General features: G+C 36.1%; 1 protein-coding gene across 10 annotated transcripts in view; it reads right to left on the bottom strand.

Moving 5' to 3' along the window:
• NAALADL2 (N-acetylated alpha-linked acidic dipeptidase like 2) overlaps nt 1-26,983 on the bottom strand; it is a 1,266,186-nt gene that overhangs the window by 7,999 nt on the left and 1,231,204 nt on the right. The window lies entirely within an intron of this gene.

Below are 26,983 nucleotides of genomic sequence, written 5' to 3'. Positions count from 1 at the left end.
TATAGTTCTAAAGACCGGAAGACCAAGATCAGGGTGCCAGCATGGTCAGCTTCTTGGTGACAGCCCTCTTCCTGGTTATATTCTCACACGGCCTTCCTTGGTGCATGCACATGGACAGAAAGATCCTGGGTCTCCTCCTCTTTTTATAAGAGTATTAGTCTCATCATGAGAGCTCCACCAGCCTGACTAATGTAATCTTAATTACCTCTCAAAGGTCACACCTCTAAATACCATCGAATTAGGGTCAAGGTTTTAACATATGTATTTTGGGAGGACACAAACGTTCAGCCCCTAGCAGTTGTGAAAACCAAAAATGTCTCCAGACTGCCAAAACTGTTCCTTACAGAACAAAATTACCCCCAAGTGAGAACTACTGCTTTAGATTAAAGGAAACCTATCAACCAGTCCCAAAGCATAGACTCGACTAGGTCTTTGTTCAAACAAACTGTTTAAAAAATGAGACGTAGTGCAAAATTAAACACTAACTGAAAATTTGCTAATATTAGGGAGTTGTTAATATTTTAGTTGTGATAACAGTATCATCAGTATGTTTTCAAAAAGTATCTTTATCTTCTGGAAATACACACAATGATATTTTCAAATAAAAGGTTTTCATGTCTGGGATTTGCTTCAAAATGTTTTGGAGGAAAAAGGAGAGTGGAGCTGTGGACTGTATAGGTGGGAAAGGATTGACTGTTAATACATCTGAGAGCTATATATTGTTATAATCCAATGTTACTGCAATTAAAAAGTAAATGAAAAAATAATTAATTTAAAAAAGATTGTTAATAATTGTTGAAACTGGATAATGGAATTCACTAGACTATTCTCTCTTCTTTTGTATATATTTGACATTTAGAATATCATCTTCTCATAAATGTGGAGTGTGTAATAAGATGGTGTCCTGAAATTCATCCAAATTTCTGAGAAAGAGGAATTTGGCCTTGGGCAAGTCTAAAGCAGTTCCTTTTATTCGTTGATAGATAGAAAGAGAAGCATTTTGTCAGAAAACTGTGGATTATTTCAATATTTGACTTATTCCCAATCCAAGGCTAGTTAAAATAGCTGAAGTTCCATGGTCTAATAAGAGAGGCAGATGAAAATAATTGAAATTATCAGCTGTCTAAGTGTCATATTAGAAATATAAGGTTTAGGGATAACAGATGAAGGGTTGACAGCGGGAAAGTTCAGAAAAAAGTTCATAATGGAAAATACTTAAATTTCATCTTGAAGGATGATGGGATTACCAGTCACAAAGCTTTAGGAAATGAAACAAGCTAGAAAGCGGAGAGAGCACCCTATGTAGGAGGAACAGCATATGCAAAGGTAGGAATTTATAAAACAGCTTGGTGTTCTCTGTGAATCAGTGTCAGTGTTTCTGTGGGACCAGAGTTCAAGGCCAGAGTGGGCAGCCAGAGTAGAACGGTGGGAGAGCAAGCCATGCCATCATATAGGGCCTTTCATAGCAAGCTAAGGAGATGACCCTTTTCCTTATGGACAATAGGAAACTAGCAAAAGATCCTAAGCAAAAGAGAAAGGTTATTAGATTTTATTTTGGAATAATCACTTTGGTTGTAATATAAACCCTGGAGCACCACTTAGTTCAGATGAAAAGCGACAAAGATGTGAGTTACACAGTTATAAGTGTGAGAAGATAGAGTGAGGGCCACTGTACAAGATTTACAGTACAAGATTTAATTAATTTCTATTTTTCCCTAGCACTAATCTCACTTTTACATGGAGTTTTAGATCATTGTTTTCTATCGAATCAACTTCAGCCTCTCCTGTGCTTCCCACTCTGTGCTCTGTGGTGGTGAACAGGCACCGAAATCGACCACATCACTTATGCCAGAACCCTACGAGTCAACTCTTTCCCATACATATTCAACTGGTTTCTGATGATATTCACTTCTCCATCTTTTCAATGTCTTTTCTTCTCTGTTGTAGAACTCTCATCCCTACGTATTCAAGGATATGTTGTGATATCATTGTTTTACACATCAGGGGTGAGAAATATGCTACTTCTTTATAAGGCCTAATTCAGTGCTGTGAACATAGGTGGTCTTCAATCATGGTGATTTAATTTACTTAGACTTTTATCAGGCTTAGTCCAGCGACGGGAACTTAGTAGATTCCTGATAATGCAAGGGTAAATTATATCAATACAGGTAATTTTGCATTTTAAGCCTTAACGAACTTAAGACTAACAGATTTTGTGTCTTTGGAGAAAAATTTCAGTTGACAATGAGTACACTGGGGTGAGTGGCAATGGGGTAGAAGATCCTTCAATTCAAAGGTTATTTCAATGATTTTTTCAAAACAGACCATTTGAAATGGGAACTATCCCTAATAATCCAATATGCTTGATCTTTGTACCTATGAGTAAACTTGTATGAATTAAATACAGCAGTGCAAGAGAGATACTCTACATCCAAATATTCTTAAATTCAGGTATAAACTTAGTGTTAAGACGCATATATTTCCTGGATATGGAAAAAAGAAAAACATCTTCCAAACGGAGTGGTAAGTGAGTCATGAGCAATGCTCTGGTACTGAGTGTACTATGAGAATGTGGATCTAATTCCAGCAGTAGAACACTCATTAAAATAGAGATTTCCCTTCCGCTAGTCCCACAGTATTTATAAATTAAAGAAATTTTCAGTAAAAGCCATTATATCATGCTCAACTAATGATATAAGCAATTATATATGTATGCACATATACATATGTATACATTTGTTAAGTGTAAAAGTTGTTCTTTTGATTATATGAAAATGATTTAAACAAAATAGTGAGAATTCACAAAATATCTAATTAAAATTTCCCTAAATATTAGTTCTATTAGTTTTATATCACTAAAGGGGGAAAAATAAAAGAAATCAAATAATACAGAGGAAACTTGATACAACCAAAGAATTTTCCCAAACGGGGATGAAACTGCCTCAGGCCCATGTAGTCTCCTAAATGACAGAATGTATACAAAAGACACTTTTTTCAAGTTAATGTAATCTTTTCTAATTTCCATTTAAAAAAAGGAGTGGGTTTTTGTGTCAGGATACCTATCAAACACATTTAAATTCATAGTGAACCATTTAAACAAACACACAAACAAATATATATAATGAAAAACGGTTTAATAATTAAGGTATTTTGAGCATAAAAACAGTTTAAAATATATTTTAATTACTCAATCATTTAAAAAGTACTCCTTTCCAGACAACTTATATCATTTATATCACCAATAACTAAAGTAGTATTATAGAAATGTTTAATCACCTTTCCTATATTTATGGTTTTGAAATCTCACTCTCCACTTTATCAGTTTCATGTTTAATTACAAATCATTTCATGGTAAATATATTTCCAGAATTTAAGAGTGCAATAGATATTTTCAAAAGCTGTACCAAATACTTCCATTCCTTGAAGGCATATTGCTCAGCATGCTGACAAGCAAAGATATTAGAATCATTGTTATCCAGAACTGCCCCTTAAATGAGTTGTACCAGCGCAAGTGATATACGATGGGGAGCATGTTTAATGATTTTTGGGCTGTTATAGTGACTTTTCCACATATTCAAAGTCCACTGGTGCAAAATACATTCCTACATACACATTCTATGGTTATTAAATGTTAAATATTATTAATATTCAATTTAATGATAAGATGATATTAATAAAACATGCTCATAAAGGTTACAGGATTAATCCCTCAATGACAAATCACTGAAGCATGAGCAAAAGCTCTAATATATTTATGTAAAATTTCAGCCATAACTACTATAAAATATCTAGAAGAGAGATAATGTAGAAGAATAAAAATACATCCTAAAAAGAATATTTAGGTCTAAAGCACAAGAAATACAATTATTGTTTTTTTTATTTTAACTGAAGAGCAATACATATATTTCTTAAATACCAATGCAATAGAATCTGTGGTGTGCCAACATTTGCTTTTTCTAACTAGTAAGCAACATAGTAACATACTTTTATAATGAATGTAAACATTCTACCTGAGTAGAAATAGGTCCTTTTTTGGTTTGTGAAATTCTACAAGGAGCTAAACACATTTTCTGTATGCCACATGATTCAAGTAGTAGGCTGTGGCAAGCTTTTATGTAAGATAAACACTCATACCCATTTCTACTCAAATTGGATACAAATCAGCATAAAACTACAGATACTAAGATTCTTATTGAAGATGAGCGACTAGGATTCTTTCATCATAATTTAAAAGAAAATCTTCATTTTGGGTAGCTGCTGATATAACTTAAACAAGTTGGTCTTTACTATAAAAGAAGTTTTTCACCTTGAGAGATTGTTTTATCTTAAAAACAAATTGGGGAGAACAAAAATATCTTCTTTAAATCTTCATGAGAAGGACAATTTCTCATACTGATCTTCAGAAGTGGCTCATCTTTTCCTATCCCTCTTTTGTGTTCCTAAAACCATTTAACTTCCTGTTTACATAAAATAAATTTCTGCATTTGGAGTCCTTTTCCAAAAAAGCACCATCATATTATTTTAATTTTAATATTTGAATAGAAGACAAAAAAATGTGGCAGTGTTTTTATATTTCATCACGTATATTTCCATATATTTCTTAGTTCTGAAAACTTTGTTATATATTCAATCACTAACCCTAACTACCCCAGGATCATCCCCAGGGAACAAAATTACTTTCGTACCATTTTTTAATAGGCAAATGCGTTTTAAATATTTCAATTGGATCAATGCTTCTGATGGAAATTTTTAAGCCAAAGCTCTTTGTATTCCTACATAATGTCACCAAAATTGAACCTCAGTTAAATGGAGTTAAGATTTCAACAATAGATAGCATATCAGAGTACCCAATTATGTCTCTTCTTCTCAGTTATAGACCCATATTTTTCAGATTATGGCAGACTAAAAATTGACCAAAAGCTACTACAGGAGAGGAAGAACTATTCTTCTATCCTCTAGGTACTCCTGGCTGATCTAAGAATTAAATTGACATGAGACAGAATAATACGAGAAAATCAAACAAAGTTTGCTAACATGTATGCATGGGAGAAACCCAGGAAAACTGAGTAACTCACCAAAGTGGCAGAAGCCACCATCTTAATCCCATTTTCAGCTAAGGACAAAGCAGGACATTGGGAGCAGTGGTTTGGGACTTCAAAGGGGAGGAAGGCAATTCAGATGGAGATGGAAAAGCAAATGTTTGGAAAACAATTGTTTGCTGGGCCATTGATAGACTACATGACCCTGCGACCCTAGAGACAGAGAGAGAGAGAGAGAGCTTTGATAAAAATGGGCTTAGCAAGGCAGTCTGCCATACTCAGAGTTTTCTATGGTGATGGCCTGTCTGTAACAAGCCTTTTATCTTAAATTCTTTTAGGCAGGTATGGGAAAGGTCAAAGTTTCAGAGATTTTGGAATGGCAAATTCTGACCCCCAATGCTAGTCAGAAGGCACATGTCTGGCAGGAAAAAAGAATGGAAAGAATGTGAGAAAATGCACTTGAAGAGTTTCTATGTCAAGAGTCTGTCCTTTACAACCACAAGGAATTATATTCCTTAGTGAACCATTCTTGCTCTTACACACACCTGCTTTAATCCAATTCAGAAAAGTTTTCTTGCAGAAAGAATGAACTGTTATTAATTCAATAAGTCACCATCCTATTTGCATACACACAACATATACTCAGTATGGCATGTAGAGACATCAGACCTAATTAAAATATTATTTAATTGAAATCATTTTAGTAGTTATCGTGTTTAAAGTAACATTAATTCCACCCTCATGCCTATCTTCCCTCATCTGTAGCAATTTGGATCTTACAAATGTAATTCACACAGTCATCCTGACCCACACACAACACAAAGAGACTACTAAAAGGAAAGTGTAATACATTATTGATGACACTAATGAAATTACAACACACATCACTCATTTTAATGGGTCTGTTTCAATGACACATCACAGTGACCAGGAAAGAGCAGCGCCAAACTCAGCAACCTAATTAATAAGTCCCAGCAGCATCAGAGAAGGAGATGAAGCATCTTTACTCAACTGACAAATCTTTTCCACTCAACTAAAGCAAAGGAAAACTGAAGAAAATGAATTTTGAAACAAAAGCATCTAAAGTCTTCACGAGTCATTTCCTGTGTGTGAATTAGCAAATTAATGATGGAAACGATGACTCTCTTTCAAATGTTCCTTCTTATATTCATAAATGGGCACAGGATGCCATCCATTCTAAACTTGAATTAACATTCATTGTACCCTAGGTTGAGAAACTCCTGAATGAAATCACTCTAAATAATAAGTCATGCCTTTCAAAATTGACTGGGAATTCAAGCAGAATGCAGAGAGACAAGGCCAGCTCTATTTCTTACAATTGTTGCTAACTCTTTTTAAGGATTATACTAATTGTACTCCATAGTTAGCAGTAGATTACTATATTTATATTAACATTAGAAAATAGTTTGACTTGGATACTATGTCCATGAGAATTTACAAAATACATGGCTGCCACTATTTATAGTACAAATATCCTTTCAGCTAAATTTAAATTTGGTTTATACTAGCAGAAGCAGAATGAGAAGACCATTGTTTATATTGTCAAGCCATAAACTCACTCTGTAGACAACTGAGGCTGAAAGACATGTGTGGTAGATCATTTACAAAAATGGCTACAATCATTCCCCTCCCTGTATGCAGGCCACATTAAAATATGACTTTGCAGCTCCTTCTGTCAAGCAGTGGAGTCTATTTCCCTACCTCTTGAATCTGGTTTGGCTTTAATATCTGATTTGACCAATAGAATGTGGCACATGTGGTCAGCCTATGCCTCAGAAGGTCTTGAATGCTTCCTGTCTTTCTCTGGAACCCTGCCAAACCACCTTGTGAACAGTTCTGGGTTAGCCTGCTGGAAAAAGAGAGAACTCCTGGAGCAGAAAGGAGCTGTTCAACTGAGGCCTTCCTGTACTAAGTAGCCCCCAGCCAAGCTGGCAACAGAAGACTTGGTTGTAGACATAAACACAGCCAAAAGATACTCAGGCTGGCCCACCCAGCTAAATCCAGCCTAGGTGGCCATATTGAAGAATTATGGATAAAATAAACAGTTGTTTAAATCACTAAATTTTGGGGTTATTTTCAATGGAGCAATAGATAACTGACATAATTTGGTAGTGTTTTTCTTCCCTGTGGGAAAGGAAGGTCTTAGCTTGCTATAGGCATCAGTTCTCTATTCTCTCTTAATAACATTGACAGAGTGCCTCGTATGATGTAAATTTGACAGTTCCATAAAAGACTGGCTGAATTCAAAAGACACTGCTGGAAAATTGTGCCAAAGATTCCTCATGATGCATGCATTATAAAATTAGGATATCTCTGTTGATTCATTAGAAGTTTTAAAATCTGTTTAGAGTGCCAGGTGGGAGTTTTTCCACTAAATAAAAAAATAAGCTAACCATTACGGCATACTGTTGTTGTTTTTAATACAGATTATCTTGCTGAGCTACAGACCAAGAAATGGGCAAAAGTGATTCTGTCAGTTTCCATTAATATTACATAAAAAATAGAGCAGAGAACAGTAGAGAGAGTAACCAACTGTATTCTATACAGTTAATCTCTCAAGAGTTCTCAGTCCAGCTAACTACATTGTTCCTCAAGTTTCCTGAGAAAGAGGATATCTTTTAGGACATTCAAGGAAGACTCCCTTCAACCACACAGTACTTGATGGTTTATCAACAGGGAAAAATTTTATTTCTGAACTCAAAAACTTTCCAGTAAATCAGATCATGGCAGAGTGAACTTTCCTGATAATCTCTCCCCTCCACCATACAACAAAAAAAAATTCATACTCCAACAGAGGACATCAAAACACAACACAAAAGACATCTAAGAGACCCATTCAGCCATACTACGGAGGGCAGAGAGGCTGAATCACCCCTCAGAGGAGGTGGGATGGGGTAAGAGAAAATTTTTCTCCTTCCCCAAAAGACTGGGATCTGGGACCACAGCCTCTGAGGGGGAAGAAACAGGGGAGGGGACATTCATGCATGAGAACATCAAAGATCCCTGAGGGCCCTTGAATCCTAGAGGAAAGCCCATACTGAAGTGAAAGCTAATGTGAAGGTGACCTCATCAAGCCAACACCCGAGGAGAGCAGATATTGAGGGCAGAGTGAGAAAACCCTGACAGCATGCAGAAGAAAGCACCTCTCCCCTCCCACCCAGAACTAGCTCCAGCACCTGGGATCCTGGTAGAACACAGAGGGCTCAGAATAAGCAGCTCTTACCTCCACTTAGTGGCAATAGGAGGTAACTGTGACCAAATAATACCACAATGCCCCAAAACAGAGCCACACCCTCTAGCTGGATCAAAAATTATATTAAATCTCCAGACCAGAGAGAAAATGACAAGTACCCAGAAATCAGTCCAGAAAACACAGAAATATGTAATCTAAGTGACAGAGAATTCAAAATAGCTATCATCAAAAAACTCAACAAGTTAAAAGAGAATGTAGAGAAACCACTCAGTGAGTTCAGGAGCTACTTCACAAAAGAGATTGAAACTATAAAGAAGAATCAATCAGCAATATTGGAGATAAAAGACACAATGGAAGAGATAAAACAAAATATGGATTCCCTGAACATGCTCAAGTAGACATCATAGAGGAGCGAATCAGCATAATTGAGGATAGACATGTTGAAAGCTCCAAATAGAGGAGGAGAGAGAACTAAGACTAAAAAGAAATGAAAAAAGTCTCTGAGAAATATCCAACTCAATTAGGAAATGCAACATAAGAATTATAGGTATTACCGAGGGAGAAGAGAAGGAGAATGGAACAGAAAGCATGTTCAAAGAAATAATAGCAGATAACTTCCCAAACCTAGAGAAGGAGATGGAAATTCACGTGGAACAGGCTATCAGATCTCCTAAATATGTCAATGTAAAAAGACCTATTACAAGGCATATAGTAGTGAACCTGGCAAAAGTAAATGGCAAAGAAGAAATATTAAGGGCAGCAAGGGAGACGAAAATAACCTCCAAAGGAATCCCTATCAGGCTTTCAGCAGATTTTCCTGCAAAAACCTTACAGACTAGGAGAGACTGAGATGACACATTCAAATCTTTGAAGGACAAAAACTATCAGCCAAGAATACTCTAGCTAACAAAAATATCCTTCAGATAGATGGAGAAATAAAAACTTTCCCAGAAAAACAAAAGCTAAGGGAGTTCATAGCCACAAGCCCCCCCCCCCCCACCACCACCACCACTACAAGAAATCCTCAAGAAGGCCCTCATACCTGAAAAGAAAAGGGAGAAAGGGGTTACAAAGCATGGAGTAAGGAGACAAATAGGTAGACAAAATCAGAAAATTGTAGCTATACATCAGAACAGGTTAGCAAATACTCAAGAATGGCATTAAAGATAAAGGGAAGGAAAATACTGAAAACAAAGAAAATCTTGTCATTTTAATCACAAATTCACAACACATGATGGAAGAAGATGTGAGAAAAACAACTTAGGAGGGGAAGAAGAAAGGAACTAAATCAGTTTAATCTAAGGAAATATGATACCATCAGAAAATGGACTATCTTATCTACAAGATTTTGAATACAAACCTCATGGTAACCACCAAACAAAAATGCAGAACAGAGACACAAATAATAAATATGGAGAAAACAAAGAAACACAACATAAAAAACTACAGAACTCAATTGGTAGAACAAAATACACAGGACAAGAAACAAAAGAAATGCAGGAGAACCAGAAAATGAGTGATAAAATGGAAGCATTAAGCCCTCAAATATTTTTTTCTTATTTTAAAGATTGGCACCTAGGCTAACAACTGTTGCCAATCTTTTTTTTTTTTTTTCTGCTTTATTTCCCAAGCCCTCCTGCCCCCGGTACATAGTTGTATATCTTAGTTGCAGGTCCTTCTAGTTGTGGGATGTGGGATGCTGCCTCAATGTAGCCTGACGAGCAGTGCCATGTCTGCGCCCAGGATCTGAACCCTGGGACGCCGCAGAGGAGCGCGCAAACTTAACCACTCGGCCACGGAGCTGGCCCAAAGCCCTCAAATATTGATAATCACCCTAACTGTAAATGGATTGAATTATTAAATAAAAAGTCACAAAGTGGCAAGATGGATTAAAGAACAAGACCCAACCATATGCTACCTCCAGGAAACACATCTCAGCTCCAATGACAAACACAGGCTCAGAGCGAAGGGATGGAAGATGATACTCCAAGCTAATGGCAAAAGAAACAAAGCAGGTGTCACAAGACTTATATCAGACAAAGTAGACTTCAAGATAAGACAGGTAAAGAGAGAAAAAGAGGGGCAATATATAATGATTAAAGGGACACTCCACCAAAAAGACATAACACTTATAAATATCTATGCACCCAACATAGGAGCACCAAAGTACATAAAGCAACTATTAACAAGCATAAAAGAAGATATTAACAATAACAGTAATAGTAGGGGATGTCAACACTCCACTCACATCAATGGATAGATCATCCAGACAGAAAAGCAACAAGGAAACAGTGGAATTAAATAAAAAGCTAAACCAGCTGAACTAAACAGACATATATAGAACACTCCATCCAAAACAGAAGAATACACGTTCTTCTCAAGTGTTCATGGAATGTTCTCAAGGACAGACCATATGTTGGGAAACAAAGTAAGCCTGAATAAATTGAAGAAGATTGAAATAATAACAACCTTCTTTTCTGATCACAATGCTATGAAGCTAGAAATTAATTACAAGAAAAAAGCTGAGAAAGGGACAAAGATGTGGAGACTAAACAACATCCTACTGAATAACCAATGGATCAGTGAAGAAATTAAAGGTGAAACCAAAATTTCCTGGAGACAAATGAAAATGAAAATGAAAATACACCATACCAACTCATATGTGATGTACTAAAAGGGGTCCTAGGAGGGAAATTCATAGCAATACAGGCCCACCATAACAAACAAGAAAAATCTCAAAGATGTAATATTAAACTATGCCTAAGAGAACTAGAAACTAGAACTAGAACTGTGACCTAGTATAGGAGGGTTGCTGACACAAACACTGGCCGACACCATTGAAGTTTTTCACCTGGACTTCCCCAGGGGTCTGCCAACCCACTAAAGTGCAGATTTAATCCAGTTCAGCCAGGGCAGGCAGCCACCCTAGGGAGTGGTCCCACCAACAGCAAGCCCTCAGGCTACTTGTTGGCCTGCCTTGACTGAGTGCCTTGATACTCTATAGGCAGGTGAGTATGTTGCCTCTGTGGGGCAGGGCCTTTGTGAGGACCAGATGAACTGTGGGGGGCATTGGTGGAGAGGTGGGGGCCTCTCCAGTGGGGCGAATGGGTACACTCCAGGGAGTTGGCAAGTGTGCACGGACCAGGGTGGTGTTGACAGTGTGTGTGTACCTGTGGGGGTTGGGGCTTATCAGTGGCATAAGACCTGTGCTTCACAAACAGGCACAAAGAGGATCAGCCTCACCTTCCAAAGCCTGAAACAATTGGGTGCTCCCATGCCTAAGGCCAGCCCCACACAGCTGCAATCCAAAGAGAGCTGACAACAGCCTTGCAGGCCTAAGGACTACAGAAACTCTAAGCCCCTGAGCCTAGCAACCAGTTACACTGGGTACCTATGCAATTATCAGGAAAACTGCAACAGGAGTGTGCCATTAGACTTTGTAGCCAATGGCGCTGGGGCTCCCCGAACCTGACTTACAAATAGCCTGCCAGGGAGGGAAAGACTAGACTCTCTGGCTACCTGCAGTAAGAGCAACACTGCCACAGCAGAAGGACACAAGTAGCCCTCACAGGGGTCACTCCTGAATCACTTGGAATGGTGACAAGAGGGAGGCACACTGCTGGGCCTCAAAAGGCATCTCTCACATAAGGCCACTTCTCCAAGATCAGGAGACATAGCTGACTTACATAATACACAGATATAAGCACAGAGAAAGAGGCATAATGAGGAGGCAAAGGAATACATTGCAAGCAAGGGAACAGGACAAGACCCCAGAAAAAGAACTAAATGAAACAGAAATAATCCATCTACCTGACAAAGAGTTCAAACAAAACTCATAAGGATGCTAACTGATATTGGAATAAGACTGGATGAACACAGTGAGAACATCACAAAGAATTGGAAAATATAAAAAAGACCTAATCAGAAATGAAGAATACAATGCTGGAAATGAAAAATTCACTAGAGGGACTCAATATCAGAGCAGAGGATGCAGAAGAATGGATCAGTGAGCTAGATGAAAGACTAGAGGAAATCACACAAGCTGAACAGATAAAACAAAAAGAATTAAACAGAATGGAAACAGTCTAAGGGAACTCTGGGACAATATCAAGTGCACTAACATTCATATTATAGTTGTCCCAGAAGGAGGAGAGAGCTGAAAGGGCAGAGAATCTATTTGAAGAAATAATAGTTGAAAAATTTCCTAACCTAAGGAAGGAAACAGACGTCCAAGCACAGGAAGCACACAGAGCATCAAACAAGATGAACACCAAGAGGCCCATACGAGACACATTATAATTAAAATGTGCAAAATTAAAGATAAAGAGAGAATCCTAAGAGTGGCAAGAGAAAGGCAACAAGTGGCATACAAAGGAAAGCCCATAATGCTATCAGCAGACTTCTCAGCTGAAACCTTATAGGCTAGAAGAGTCTGGCATGACATATTTAAAGTAAAAAACCTGAAAGGAAAAAACCTACAGCCAAGAACGCTTTGTCCAGCAAGGATATCATTCAAAATGGATGGAGAGATAAAGAGCTTCCAAGACAAGGAAAAATTAAAGGAGTTTGTCACCAAGAAACCAGTTCTACAAGAAACACTGAAGGGACTTATTTAAGTGGGAAACAGAAGACTACAAATGGGGATACGAATATCATGGAAAAAAGGCAATAAAATCACTAGTAAAGGCAAAAATATAGTAAAGGTAGCAGATTAACCAACTATGAAGATAATATGTAGGTTAAAAGAAAAAAGTGCTAAAATTACCTATTTCATTGATAAGAGGGTAATGGATAGGCACAACAAAGCAAAAGATTGGATATTATTTCAAAAACATAAAATATGAGGGGAGGGGAGTAAAGGAGTAGAACTTTTAGAAAGAGGTCAAGCTAAAGAGACTATCAACTCAATATAGATTGCTACATCCATACAGTGTTATACAGGAACCTCATGGTAATCACAAACCAGAAAGTTGTAATAAGTAAACAAATAAGTAAGAGGAAAGAAATCTAACATATTACTAAAGAAAGCCATCAAACCACAGGGGAAGAGAGAAAGAGAAGAAAGGTACAGAGAAGAACTACTAAAACATTAAGAAAAAAAAGTAAGAAAATGGCAATAAATACATTTTTATCAATAGCTACTTTAAATGTCAATGGACTAAATGTTCCAATCAAAGGACATAGGGTGGCTGATTGGATAAAAAAACAAGACCCATATATATGCTGCATACGAGAGACATAGTTCAGACCTAAAAACACTCACAAACTCAAAGTGAAAAGATGGAAAAAAATACTCCATGTAAATGGCAAAGAAAAGAATGCAGGGGGAACAATACTTATATCAGACAAAATAGACTTTCAAACAAAAACTGTAACAAGAGACAAAGACGAGCACTACATAATGTTAAAAAAAACAATCCAATAAGAGGATGCAACACTTGTAAATATCTATGCACTCAACATAGGAGCACCTAAATATATAAAGCAATTATTAACAGACATTAAAGGAGAAAGAGACAGTAACGCAATAATAGTAGGGGACTTTAACACTCCACTTATACCAATGTATAGATCATCCAAACAGAAGATCAAAAGGGAAACATAGGCCTTAAACGACACATTAGATCAGATGGGCTTAGTATATATATAAAGAACATTCCATCCAAAAACCACAGAATACACATTCTTTTCAAAAGCACATGGAACATTCTCCAGGATTGATCACATATTAGGCCACAAAACAAGTCTCAATAAATTTAAGAAGATCAAAATAATACCAAGCATCTTTTCTGACCACAAAGGTATGAAACTAGAAATCAAGTACAGGCAGAAAACTAGAAAAGCCACAAAAATGTGGAGATTAAATGAAATGCTACTGAATAATGATTGGGTCAATGAAGAAATCAAAGAAGAAATAAAAAAAATACCTGGAGTCAAATGAAAATGAAAATACTGCATGCCAAAATCAATGGGATACAGCAAAAGTGGTTCTAAGAGGGAAGATTATAGCAATTCAGGGCTACTTCAACAAAGAAGAAAAATCCCAAATAAACTACTTAACAGTGCACCTCAAGAAACTGGAAAAAGAAAAACAAACAAAGCCCCAAATCAACAGAAGGAAGGAAATAATAAAAATCAGAGCAGAAACAAATGAAATAGAGACTAAAAAAATAGAAAAAATTAACAGAACCAAGAGGTGTTTCTTTGAAAAGATAAACAAAATTGACAAACCTTTAGCTAGACTCACCAAGCAAAAAGAGAGAAGACTCAAATAAATAAAATCAGAAAACAAAGAGGAGAAATTACAACAGACACCTGAGAAATACAAAAGATTATAAGAGAACACTATGAAAGTCTATGTGCCAAAAAATTGGATAATCTAGAAGAAATAGATAAATTCTTAGAGTCATACAACCTTCCAAAACTGGATCAAGAAGAAGTAGAGAATTTGAAGAGACCAATCACTAGTAAGGAGATCGAAACAGTAATCAAATACCTCCCAAAAAACAAAAGTCCAGGACCAGATGGCTTCCCTGGTGAATTCTGCTAAACATTCAAAGAAGACTTAATACCTATCTTTCTCAAACTCTTCCAAAAAATTGAAGGAGAGGAGGCTTCCTAACTCATTCTATGAAGCCAACATTATCCTGATACCAAAACCAGCCAAGGACAACACAAAAAAAGAAAATTACAGGCCAATATCACTGGTGAACATCAATGCAAAAATTCTCAACAAAATACTAGCAAATTGAATAAAACAATACATTAAAAAGATGATACATCATGATCAAGTGGGTTTTATTCCAGGGATGCAGGGATGGTTGAACACCTACAAATCAATCAATGTGATACACCACATTAACAAAATGAAGAATAAAAATCACATGATCATCTCAATAGATGCAGAGAAAGCATTTGACAAGATACAGCATCCATTCATGATAAAAATTCTAAATAAAATGGGTGTAAAAGGAAAATACCTCAACATAATAAAGGCCATATATGCCAAACCCACAGCTAATATCACTCTCAATGGAGAAAAACTGAAAGCTACCCCTCTAAGAACAGAAACCAGACAAGGATATTCATTTTCACTCCTCTTATTTAAGATAGTATTGGAAGTCCTAGCCAGAGAAATCAGGCAAGAAAAAGGAATAAAACGGTTCCAAATTGGAAAAGAAGAGGTGAAACTGTCACTATTTGCAGGTGTCATGATTTTATATATAGAAAACCCTAAATAATCCAGTAAAAAACTTTTAGAAATAGTAAATGAATACAGTCAACTCGCAGGATACAAAATCAAGATACAAAAATCATTTGCATTTCTATACACTATGAAGTAGCTGAAAGAGACATTAAGAATACAATCCCATTTACAATTGCAACAAAAAGAATAAAATACCTACGAATAAGCTTAACCAAAGAGGTGAAAGATCTAAACATAAAAAACTACAAAACATTGTTGATAGAAATTGAAGAAGACACAAAGAAATGGTAACATATTCCATGCTCTTGGATTGGAAGAATTAACATATTAAAATGTTGACACTTCCTAAAGCAATCTATAGACTCAATGCAATCCCAATCAAAGTTCCAACAACATTTTTCACAGAAATAGAACAAAGAATCCTAAAATTTATATCGAACAACAAAAGACCCCGAATAGCCAAAGTAATCCTGAGAAAAAAGAACAAAGGTGGAGGTATCACACTCCTTGATTTCGAAATCTACTACAAAGCTATAGTAACCAAAACATCATGGTACTGGCACAAAAACAGATACACAGATCAATGGAAGAGAACTGAGAGTCCAGAAATAAACCCACACACAGCATAGCAAGGAAACCATCAACAAAACAAAAGACAATCTAACAATTGGGAGAAGATATTTGCAAGCCATACATCAGATAAGGGGTTAATATTCAAAATATACAAAAATCTCATATGTCTCAACAACAAAAAACCGACAATCCAATTAAAAAATGGGCAAAAGATCTGAACAGAGATTTCTCCAAAGAAGATGCACGGATGGCCAGGTGCATGAAAACATGTTCAACATCATTAACTATCAGGAAAATGGAAATCAAAACTACAATGAGATATCATCTCACTCCAATCAGGATGGCTATAATTAATGAGTCAGGAAACAACAAGTATTGGAGAGGATGTAGAGAGAAGGGAACCCTCGTACACTGCTGGTGGGAGTGTAAACTTGTGCAGCCACTATGAAAAACAGTATGGAGTTTCCTCAGAAAATTAAGAATAGATCTACCATATGATGCAGCTATTCCACTGCTGGGTATTTATGCAAAGAACTTGAAAACATGAACGCATAAAGATACACACACCACTATGTTCATTGCAACATTATTCACAATAGCCAAGACTTGGAAACAACCTAGGTGCCCATCAAGAGATGAAAGGATAAAGAGTATGTGGTATATATACAGTGTGAAATATTACTCAGCCATAAGAAATTATGAAATCCAGCCATTTGTGACAACATGGATGGAACTGGAGGGTATTAGGCTAAGTGAAATAAGTCAGAGGGAGAAAGTCAAATAGCATATGATCTCACTCATAAGCAGAAGCTAAAAACAATGACAAACAAACACATAGAAACAGAGATTGGATTGGTGGTTACCAGAGAGAAAGGCTGGATGGGAGGAAGGTGAAAGGGATGATTAGGCACATCTGTGTGGTGATGGCTTATAATTAGTCTTTGGGTGGTGAACATGATGTAATCTACACAGAATTTGAAATATATTACGATGTACATCTGAAAGTTATATAATGTTATAATCCAATGTTACTGCAATAAAAAAAGAATACAATTGCTACAAAAAGAGTAAAATATCTAGGAATAAATTTAACCAAGTTGGTGAAAGATCTTTACAATGAAAACTATAAGACATTATTGAGAGAAATTGATGACAACATAAAGAAATGGAGAGATATTCCATGCTCATGGATTAGAAGAACAAACATAGTTAAAATGCCCATATTACCTAAAGCTATCTACAGATTCAATGTAATCCCAATCAGAATCTCAATGACATTCCTCACAGAAATGGAACAAAGAATCCTAAAATTTATATGGAGCAAGAAAAGGCCCCAAATAGCTAAAACGATCCCCAGAAAAAAGAACAAAGCTGGAGGCATCACAATCCCTGACTTCAAAATATTCTACAAAGCTACAGTAATCAAAACAACATGTTACTGGTACACAAACAGACACAAAGATCAATGGAACAGAACTAAGAGCCCAGGAATAAAAATCATACATCTATGGACAGCTAATCTTCAACAAAGGAGCCAAGAACATTCAACGGAGAAAGGAAGGTCTCTTAAATAAATGGTATTGGGAAAACTGGACAGCCACATGCAAAAGAATCAAAATAGACCATTATCTTAGACCATACAGAAAAATTAACTCAAAAAGGATTATGGACTTAAAGATAAGATGTGAAACCATAAAACTCCTAGAAGAAAATATAGGCAATATACTCCTTGACATGGGTCTTAGAAGCATCTTATCAAATACCATGTCTACTCAGACAAGGGAAACAAAAGAAAAAACACACAAATGGGATTTCATCAGGCTAAAGGGCTTCTGCAAGGCAAAGGAAACTAGGAACAAAATGAAAAGACAATCTAACAACCGGAAGAAAATATTTGCAAATTATATATCTGACAAGGGGTTAATCTCCAAAATATGTAAAGAACTCACCCAACTCAACAACCAAAAAACAAACAACCTTATCAAAAATTGCCAGAGGATATGAACATTTTTCCAAAGAAATTATATGGATGGCCAATAGGCACATGAAAAGATGTGCAACATTACTAATTATTAGGGAAATGCAGATCAAAACTACAATCTTACACCTGTTAGAATGGCTATAATTACCAAGACAAAAAGTAATAAATGTTGGAGAAGGTGTGGAGAAAAGGAAACCCTCATACACTGCTGGTGGGAATGTAAACTGGTGTAGCCACTATGGAAAACAGGATAGTTCCTCAAAAAACTAGAAATAGAAATACCATATGACCAGCTATCTCACTACTGGGTATCTACCCAAACAACTTGAAATCACCAATCCAAAGTAACATATGCACCCCTATGTTCATTGCAGCACTATTCACAATAGCCAAGACACGGAAGCAACCTAAGGGCCCATCAACCAATGACTGGATAAAGATGTGGTATATACATACAATGGAATACTACTCAGCCACAAAAAAAGACAAAGTCATCCCATTTGCAACAACATGGACGGACCTGGAGGGAATTATGCTAAGCGAAATAAGCCAGACTGAGAAAGACAAACACCAGATGATTTTACTCATATGTGGCATATAAACAAGCACATGGACAAAGAAAACAGTTCAATGGTTACCAGGGGAAGGGGGGTGGGGGGTGGGTACAGGGGGTGAAGGGGAGCACTTATGTGGTGACAGACACGAAATAATGTATAACTGAAATTTACAATGATGTAAACTATTACGAACTCAATTTAAAAAAAAAAAAACTTTCCAGTAAATCACAAGGGGATATAGAAATCATACAAAGATTGACACAATCCTTAGCTCTTTCCAGAATTTAAAGAAGATGGTGATAACATTGACCACTTTTTTTTTCACACTCATGTAATCGTTTTCTTGTTTTCCTTTCATCACTGCAGTTTTCTTTCCATGTTACCTCTAATTATACATATGACCTAAACCTTAGTGTTTAGATGATTTTTCTGTCTTAATTGGAACTCATTTTCTCCTAGTATTTCAATTTCTACTTATCAGTAGGTAAGATCTGTTACCCTCCAAGGACAATTTCATTTGAATATTCTATAGGCATTTGACAATTAACATAAGGATGCATTTCCTTTAATCTATACCCCAAATATCTGCATGTTCCCTTTCTCCTTTGTTCTTTCCTTACCCTCATTACCTTTAGTAAACAGCAATGCTGAGGCCACAAAACCAAACAAAATAGGTAATTCAGTTTTATTGTTTTTTCATTTATTTTCTGATTCCTATACTGAAAAAGAGGTGAACTATTTGTTTTGAAAAGGTGAAAGCCAAGCACATAATGAATAAATTAAAAAATTTTAACATATTGTCCATATAATACATTTAGAATATTATATGGTATGAAAGTATTTAATTTTATATTTTACAAAACTTTTCACTTTATTCTACACGTATATTAGAATGTTAGAAAATACTGCTTTGTTATAAATGTTTTGGTGTATCTTGTCTCTCTAGGTATATCATATGCTCTTTATGGGCAGATAGTACAAACTCTATAAGCTATGCAGCATTCACCGTATGTCCTATGGTTTGCGGGAGAAACTTTAGGAGTAGATCCTAACTCTATCAATTTAACTTGGCTTATCTGATTCCAATTGTCATAATATTGACTCAGATAATGCAGTTCTAATTAAATTAGCATAAGGTGATTCTATACCCAAATGGATTATTTCAACAATGGGCATATGATCAAATCTATGCAATCCAGTTTCTGGGAGACTTTCTGTAGGATTCTAAGAGCAGTAGTTTCTTGCTTTTCTGAAGGAACCACCAAAAGCTAATCTTTTTTTTTAAATAGCATGGTTTATGAACATGAAATCTGTAAATGGTACATGCCTGTTTCCCAAGAGAAGAAAAATCAGCCTTGACACGATACCATGGAAGGCAGAGGTGAGAGACAGAAAGAAACTTATTTCTTGGTCATATGATAGAGATGCTGAATCAAACCAACCTAAAATTTGCTCTTTCTCTTGACTTTCATTTATATGAATCAAGCTACTTTACTCTTTAAGCCAATTTTGGTAGGATTCTATGCTATTTTCAATCAAATGTATCCAGATATACAGCACTTATTAATTATACAGTTAAAATCACATACATATATTCCTTAATAACCATAGATATAGCTTTTTGACTTGAAGAATTTAGATAATTAATTTAGTTGACATTTGAAAATGACTGCTTTGAAGTCAGAAATGCATGGTTTCCTTGAATAGCAAGTATATTATTGAAGATGATTTAAAAACTTCAAAATCAACAGAACATTATAATTTTGTTTAATTTTAGCTAGAAGGAAAAATAAGAACAAAGTAGAGTGACTTACCTACTGAAGCTATGATCATTGATCACAAAGGTTGAAGGTATCTAACGAGAAATGTTTTAATGTAAAATTCCTCTCAAAAACTAGAAAGACTACTTTTCATATTTTCCAGAACTGCTATACATGTTAACTTACTAAACATTCACTTTGAAATGTGACAAAAAATAATGTCTTAAAGGAACTTTCTGGCACTGTTCCTTAGCTGAGTAAATTTGCTCACAATTTATTAGGGTATTACTATCTGTAACTATTTTTGCCAGCATAGGGAAATAAAATGCTGTGGTTTATACCTGTAAGCAAATGGATCTATATACAATTTACTACACAAATTTTTAGAAAACTAAAATCATCTGATTTTGAAGTCCTATTAATTTTTTCAAATGCAAGTACCAGATAGGCAAGTTTCTACTATATTGTAGTTGATTGAAAAAGAAAAAAATACAGATTGTGAGTGAATAGTAGAAATGTCAGTTCTTTGCTTTGGGAACTCTAAAAGAAGATGCATTCATTTGCAGTCTCAGTCATGGGTGTCAGAGAATTAAAGAGAGTCCACAGGTACCTAACTCAAAGTAGTATGCATTTGGTTACACCAGTCAAATCTAATTATGTCTAACTTAAGAAAAATCAATTTATTGAAAGTGTGCATACTGTATGATCTCACTTATATGTGGCATCTCCAAAACATGAACTCACAGAAACAGAGAATAGATTCATGGTTGCCAGAGGGTGGGGTCAGGGATGGGGGAAGGTGGTCAAAAGGTACAAACTTCCATACACTTCCAGTTGTAAGATAAATAAATCCTGGGGATGTAATGTACAGCATGGTGACAATAGTTAACAATACTGTGTCATATATTGAAAGTTGCTAAGAGAGTAGGTCTTAAACGTTCTCATCACATACACACACACAAATTTGTAACCATGCCAGGTGATGAATGTTAAATAAACTTATTGTGATAATCATTTTGCAATATATAAATATACAAAAAAACTATGAAAAAATCAGCCCAGAGACAGCACCAAGAAGAATCTACATAACAAACCCTGCTAAAACAACCTTTATCATCCATTAGTTTCCCCCACATTTTTGCCTTCCCAAAGTTTGTCACCATTGGAAGCCTGAAGTCATTTTTTTGGTCTTGTCACTTTTCTATAAACTTACCGTTCTTTGTTAAGATGCTACGTAAGCCCAAGTTCTAACTACCCCTTTGAATTACTCATCACTGAGTTTCTCTTGTGTGTATGTGTGCTTCATGTATTAATAAACTTTGTCTTTCTCATTAATCTGTCTCTTGTCAGGGCCCCAGCTGGTAAACCAAAGAGGGTAGAGGACAAAGGGGTTTTTTCCTCTCCTACAACATACTTGGTAATATTATTTGCATTATGAATACTTTAACTCATTTAATCTTCAAAACAACCTAATGTAATTGGTACCATTATTATACCAATTTTATAGAGAAAGAAACTGTGCACAGAGATATTAGCTTGCTCAACATCACACAGCGCTTAAGTAGTGGAGCCACTTAGCTGAAAGGGTTTTAATTTGAATATCTTTGTTTTGGGACTTACATTAAAGGAACATTTCAACAAGTACTAAACTTGAAACTCATCACTGACAGACAGAAAAAACTGCTAAAGGAAACAAAAAAGTAGGCTTTTTCCAAACTGCCAGAGTATAGCAAACCCCAAACTTAAAATAATTCACAGCTTCGTCAACAGAAAAAACCCAAATAAATTTTCTTCTTTATTCCGCGACAATGATTCTTTTTCAAAAATCAAGTTAGATGGTGTGAGATACTTGTTCAAGGATGTTTTCTAACAAAAGAGGCAGTTGATCCTAGATAGTAAGCACCTCTCCATTCACACTTAAAATCTCTGTCTCTTTTAATGTAATGACATAGTGTAGAACCAGCAGGTATTTTTAGAGAATAAGGACACTCTTCCAGAAACAAGTTAAAAAAAAAGATATGACCTTCATATATGCGCTTCATAATCTCCAACTCTATCCTCTTCTTACCCACCGCATATGTGTTAAATGTCTACCTCTTTTGATAGAAGAAGAAGAAGGAAAAAGAAAGAAACATCAACTAATTGAGATTTTATTATTGAGAGACTTTATAACATAAAATTTTTCAAAATATTTATATGAAATAAAATTGAGATGGAAGTCCAATCTGTAGACTTTGGGATAACTGCTTCTTAATTTAAAGAGAATACAACAGGTAAATTGAAAGGAAAATCTGCTAAGATAAAGTAAGCAACTGAAGACAGAATAGGGAAATCGAGACAACCAAAGTTGCATCTACCCTCCTAAGGATAAAAATAGATAGTTTCTAAACGAGACAAACAGAGAGGTCCAAACTAATGAGAACTGGGGAAAAAACTGTGTTTTCTGAGTGGAAGTCATTGGTGATATGAAGACAATAACAGAATTAGAATGTTGCAGGGGGAGAAGTCCAGATGACAGGGTTAAAGAATAAATGGGTGACATAGAAAGCTAGTAAGCTGACCTTCGGAAAAGTATGTCAATAAAGGGAAGAGAGACTAGGGGTGTAGAAGTATTGACAGGAGAATTTTTTATTTGTTTTAAGATAGGCTTTGGGAGTATGTTTTCAAAGCAGAAGGTAGAAATCACTGCAGCAACCAAGACTAATGACAAATAGGCAGAATATGAGCAGAGAATTGGAGAAAAATGATGGAGTAAGGCCAGGAGGTAGGAGAGGAAGGAATCCAAAATAGAAGTGACCAGGTTAGCTTTGGAAAGACTGGAAAAGTCGTCTTTATCTAGACAGAAGGATTGAAGGAAAAGATACATCAGTAAGGAATAATTAAGGGATGACAAAAGCATTGGAAGTAGCTTCGCTAGTTTAGTTAAAATACTTTCCCACTCAATTTCAGCACTTACTTGCTATTGTTCACTCATACTCCAGGTGTGGTAATGTCCTGCCCAACCACAGCTACAACACTTCTAGCCCACAGGGCCTCCCATGATGCTGACACACTGTTATTTCTCAACTGACATTTGTGACATCCTTGCATGATAACACATTGGGATTAGGTGCATTTGATTCTTTCTGATGTGGTGTCCAAAGCGATTTCATCCATTATTACAGATTCAGATGAATTCAAGCTAATAGACGTTGCAAATTAGCAGAAGAATGTGAGAGACCCTTCTAAAGAGGGTTGAAAGACAAAGTACTTTATCTTTGGATCTTCTAGTTCCAAGCATAATGCCTAGAACCAAGTAGGCAGATAAATGTTTGCTGAATTAATGCATGAAACAAATAGCCAGTTTGTTTTAGTGAAATTCTAGAGAAATCAGATTACAGTTCAGATGTTAAGTAGCCACAAGGTGGATTTTGAGTAATATCCTAAATATTAATATTACTACAAGTAATTTCACTTGAAAATATATTTATATTATTCAAGGATAAACAAAATATTCTTTCATTCTGTTTTATTAAGCAGCATAGATGAACAAATTTTCATTCAACTAAAATATTTTGAGATTTTTCTGAGTTCTGTTTTATTTTGCTTAATGCCTCATATGCTCCTAGGGTCTCCAATACTTAATTTTTCTTTTACAATTTTCCTGGTTCTGTATTTGTCATCCATCCTCACAGACACCAGCAACAGCATCACCACCATGGTTGGGAGAAGGAAAATTTCATTAAAAAAGTTCCTACCACTTTCCTGGGAGTTTAGTAGACTATCCCGCTATCCTGCAGTGAATCACTGCAAATCAGTTAGACGTTTCATTTACGAGAAAAGATGTAGGATCCTTGGGATCAGCTGGAACAACATTGCTCAATGGAACTATAATAGGAGTCACAAACGTAATTTTAAATTTTCTGGTAGCTGTGTTAAACTAAGTAAAAAGAAACAGGCAAATTAATTTTACTGTATTTACTTATTATTTCAACATGAATCAGTATAAAATTAATAATGTGATATTTTTTACTTCTTTTTTTGTAGTAAGTCTCGAAATCATTGCATATTTTATACTTTTAATGTCTCAATTTGCACTAACTACTTTTCAAGTTATCAATAGCCACATGTTAATGGCAACCATATTGAACAGCATAGATGCAGCAGTTCAGATCACATAATTACGAACTATTTTTTAAGTTAAACAGCTAATTGTTCAAATGTTTTTAAAAAAATCATTCAGGATAGTTTTGTTTCCCTGTGAACAAACTAATGAGTCAACCTTATTTCCACTTTACAGTAGTGTTAGCTTTATATAGATATCTGAATAGTAGAGGAGAAAGAAGCCAAATGTTTAAAAAACGATTAAACATTATTCCTAAGCTTTTCTTTTAAAATTAATATAACTAATAACAGAAATCTGAAATAATTTGTTTCTTAACATTTATGTAAGTCAGGCAATTTTGGCTGAAAAATGTACTGCCTATGATGGGTGCTGTTTTTGAGCTATAAGACTGCAGAAAGCTAGCTTAGCCAAACTTTTATTATTTAGCATTTTAATAGCTACAAAAACAAAAAAGCCTACAAAAAGTAAACCTCTTATAATCTTGTTAAAAGAACTCGAAGATGTCCTACCACAGCCGAGGGCTTGCATCACATAAGTCAAGGAAGATTAAGGACAAATGACCACATTATCAAACCCTGAAATAATGGTGTATGTTAGAAAGGTTGACAGATCTTTAATTGTAGCAGCACAGAGCGTGCTGCCCTACATACCATACATCATCGATAAATAGAAACTTAGGATGCAGTTTTCTGCCTTGACCTTCAAGCTCCAACTGTGTTTTGATCATCAAGAGTTCATAAATGATAGAATTTACTTTCTCTGAAAAGAGACTATGTGGACACAAGAAACCACATACGTTATATGGGGGAAAGGGAGAAATACAGTTGGTCTCCCAGTCTCAAATTCAGTCAACCTCACTGACAAAATTCACTTATTAACACATCACTTTTCAGTCAATGTCAAACAGCTAATGTTTATCCTCAGTTCTTTTATTTATGATCTTATAATGCAGGTGCATTTTAGAGAAGCTTCGATTTTGGCCTAGTAAGTCTACAAAATTTATGTCTCAAAGTCTCTCAGCAAACGTTTTTCTGATTATCACTATAAGACAAATACCTCAGAATCACATGAAAAGTAAAGATTGTATTCTCCTGTTCTGGAAAAGGAAAGTGGAGACAGGGATGAGTTTATTTATCATTAGTAACCTTCCTAATTTCTCAGCAAACAACTGACATAAAATCCAATTTTGTCTATGAAGGGAGGTGGAGTAATACTGAGTAACCGAGGCAGTCACCAGCAGATGCTAGCAGCTAGACACAACGACATCAATTAGAAGCAACCAATAGGGGCCGGCCCCGTGGCCGAGTGGTTAAGTTTGCGCGCTCCACCGCAGTGGTCCAGGGTTTCACTGGTTCGGATCCTGGGCGCGGACATGGCACTGCTCATCAGGCCACGTTGAGGCGGCATCCCACATGCCACAACTAGAGGGACCTGCAACGAAGATATACAACTATGTACGGGGAAGGTTTGGAGAGATAAAGCAGGAAAAAAAAAAGGGAGATTGGCAACAGTTGTTAGCTCAGGTGCCCATCTTTAAAAAGAAAAAGTAACCAATAAAAACATAGGGATAAAAAAAGAGACGACAAACACTGAACTACGTATTCACTCAGTTTTCCAGTTTTCAGCAGCAGTTCACTGAAGTTACTTAGTCATAGGGCACATGACTCAATAGTTTTTGAGGGCTTTGTTGTATGACAAGAGAATGCATAACTTGGATGACTTTCAATCAAGAAGAGAATGCTAAATATTACTAATTCAATTTTGAGAAACATAAACTGATACCTTTTAGAAAACTTTTCTTGAGAAACAGCCTTCCATTCTCCCATTCCCATCTCTTACAGACGGAAGTCTATTGATTTATAAGCCCCCACTGAAGTGCCACCTCTGCCAGGAGGCTGCCTGGATCCTACTCAGCTGAAGAAAACAAAAACCAAACCTCCCACTCCTCACCATAACTGTAACTCTGTTTCTTTCTTAGGATATAATACTTTTAACCTAATTCAACAGTAATTTTTGAAGATATTTTATGCCTCTGTTAGATTATAAGGACAGAGGAAACACTAAACTACCAGATAGGTTACAACAGCAGGAACCTGGGAGACAGGACTGGGAAACAGACAGGTTGGAATTACTAAAACTTAGAGACTTGAAGGAGGTGTCTTACGAAGCTGAAACTCAGACCTCTGAATGGGAGTTACTTCTCTACTATTATTAATGTCTCTGAGCTCGGGGATGGGACTCTGCGAAACTGGGACCCAGACCTAAGAGGAAGGGATTCTAGTCAGCTGGATGTGGGGTCTCTGACAAGTATGATGAGGTAGGTTTAACCAGTGTTGCAAAAAGTGCAAATTAGAATTAAATGTTGCTACTAAAGTGACCCATCACTACCTGGGTGAAGAAGCCTGCTGGAGTGGCAATGATGGGAAAAGGAAGCCAAACAGGAACGAAATGCAAACAGGAGGAAGCAGCCTCATTCCTCCTCCAGGCTTCCAGAGTTCCTTTAGTGCCTCCTCTGAGGGAGTCCAATGGGGGTAAGTTGGCCAAGCA

Source organism: Equus przewalskii, chromosome 18 (genome assembly GCF_037783145.1).
Source record: "Equus przewalskii isolate Varuska chromosome 18, EquPr2, whole genome shotgun sequence".
Lineage (NCBI taxonomy): Eukaryota > Metazoa > Chordata > Mammalia > Perissodactyla > Equidae > Equus > Equus przewalskii.
Note: the sequence above shows the minus strand (reverse complement) of the source record. Positions and strands in the feature narration are given on the sequence as shown.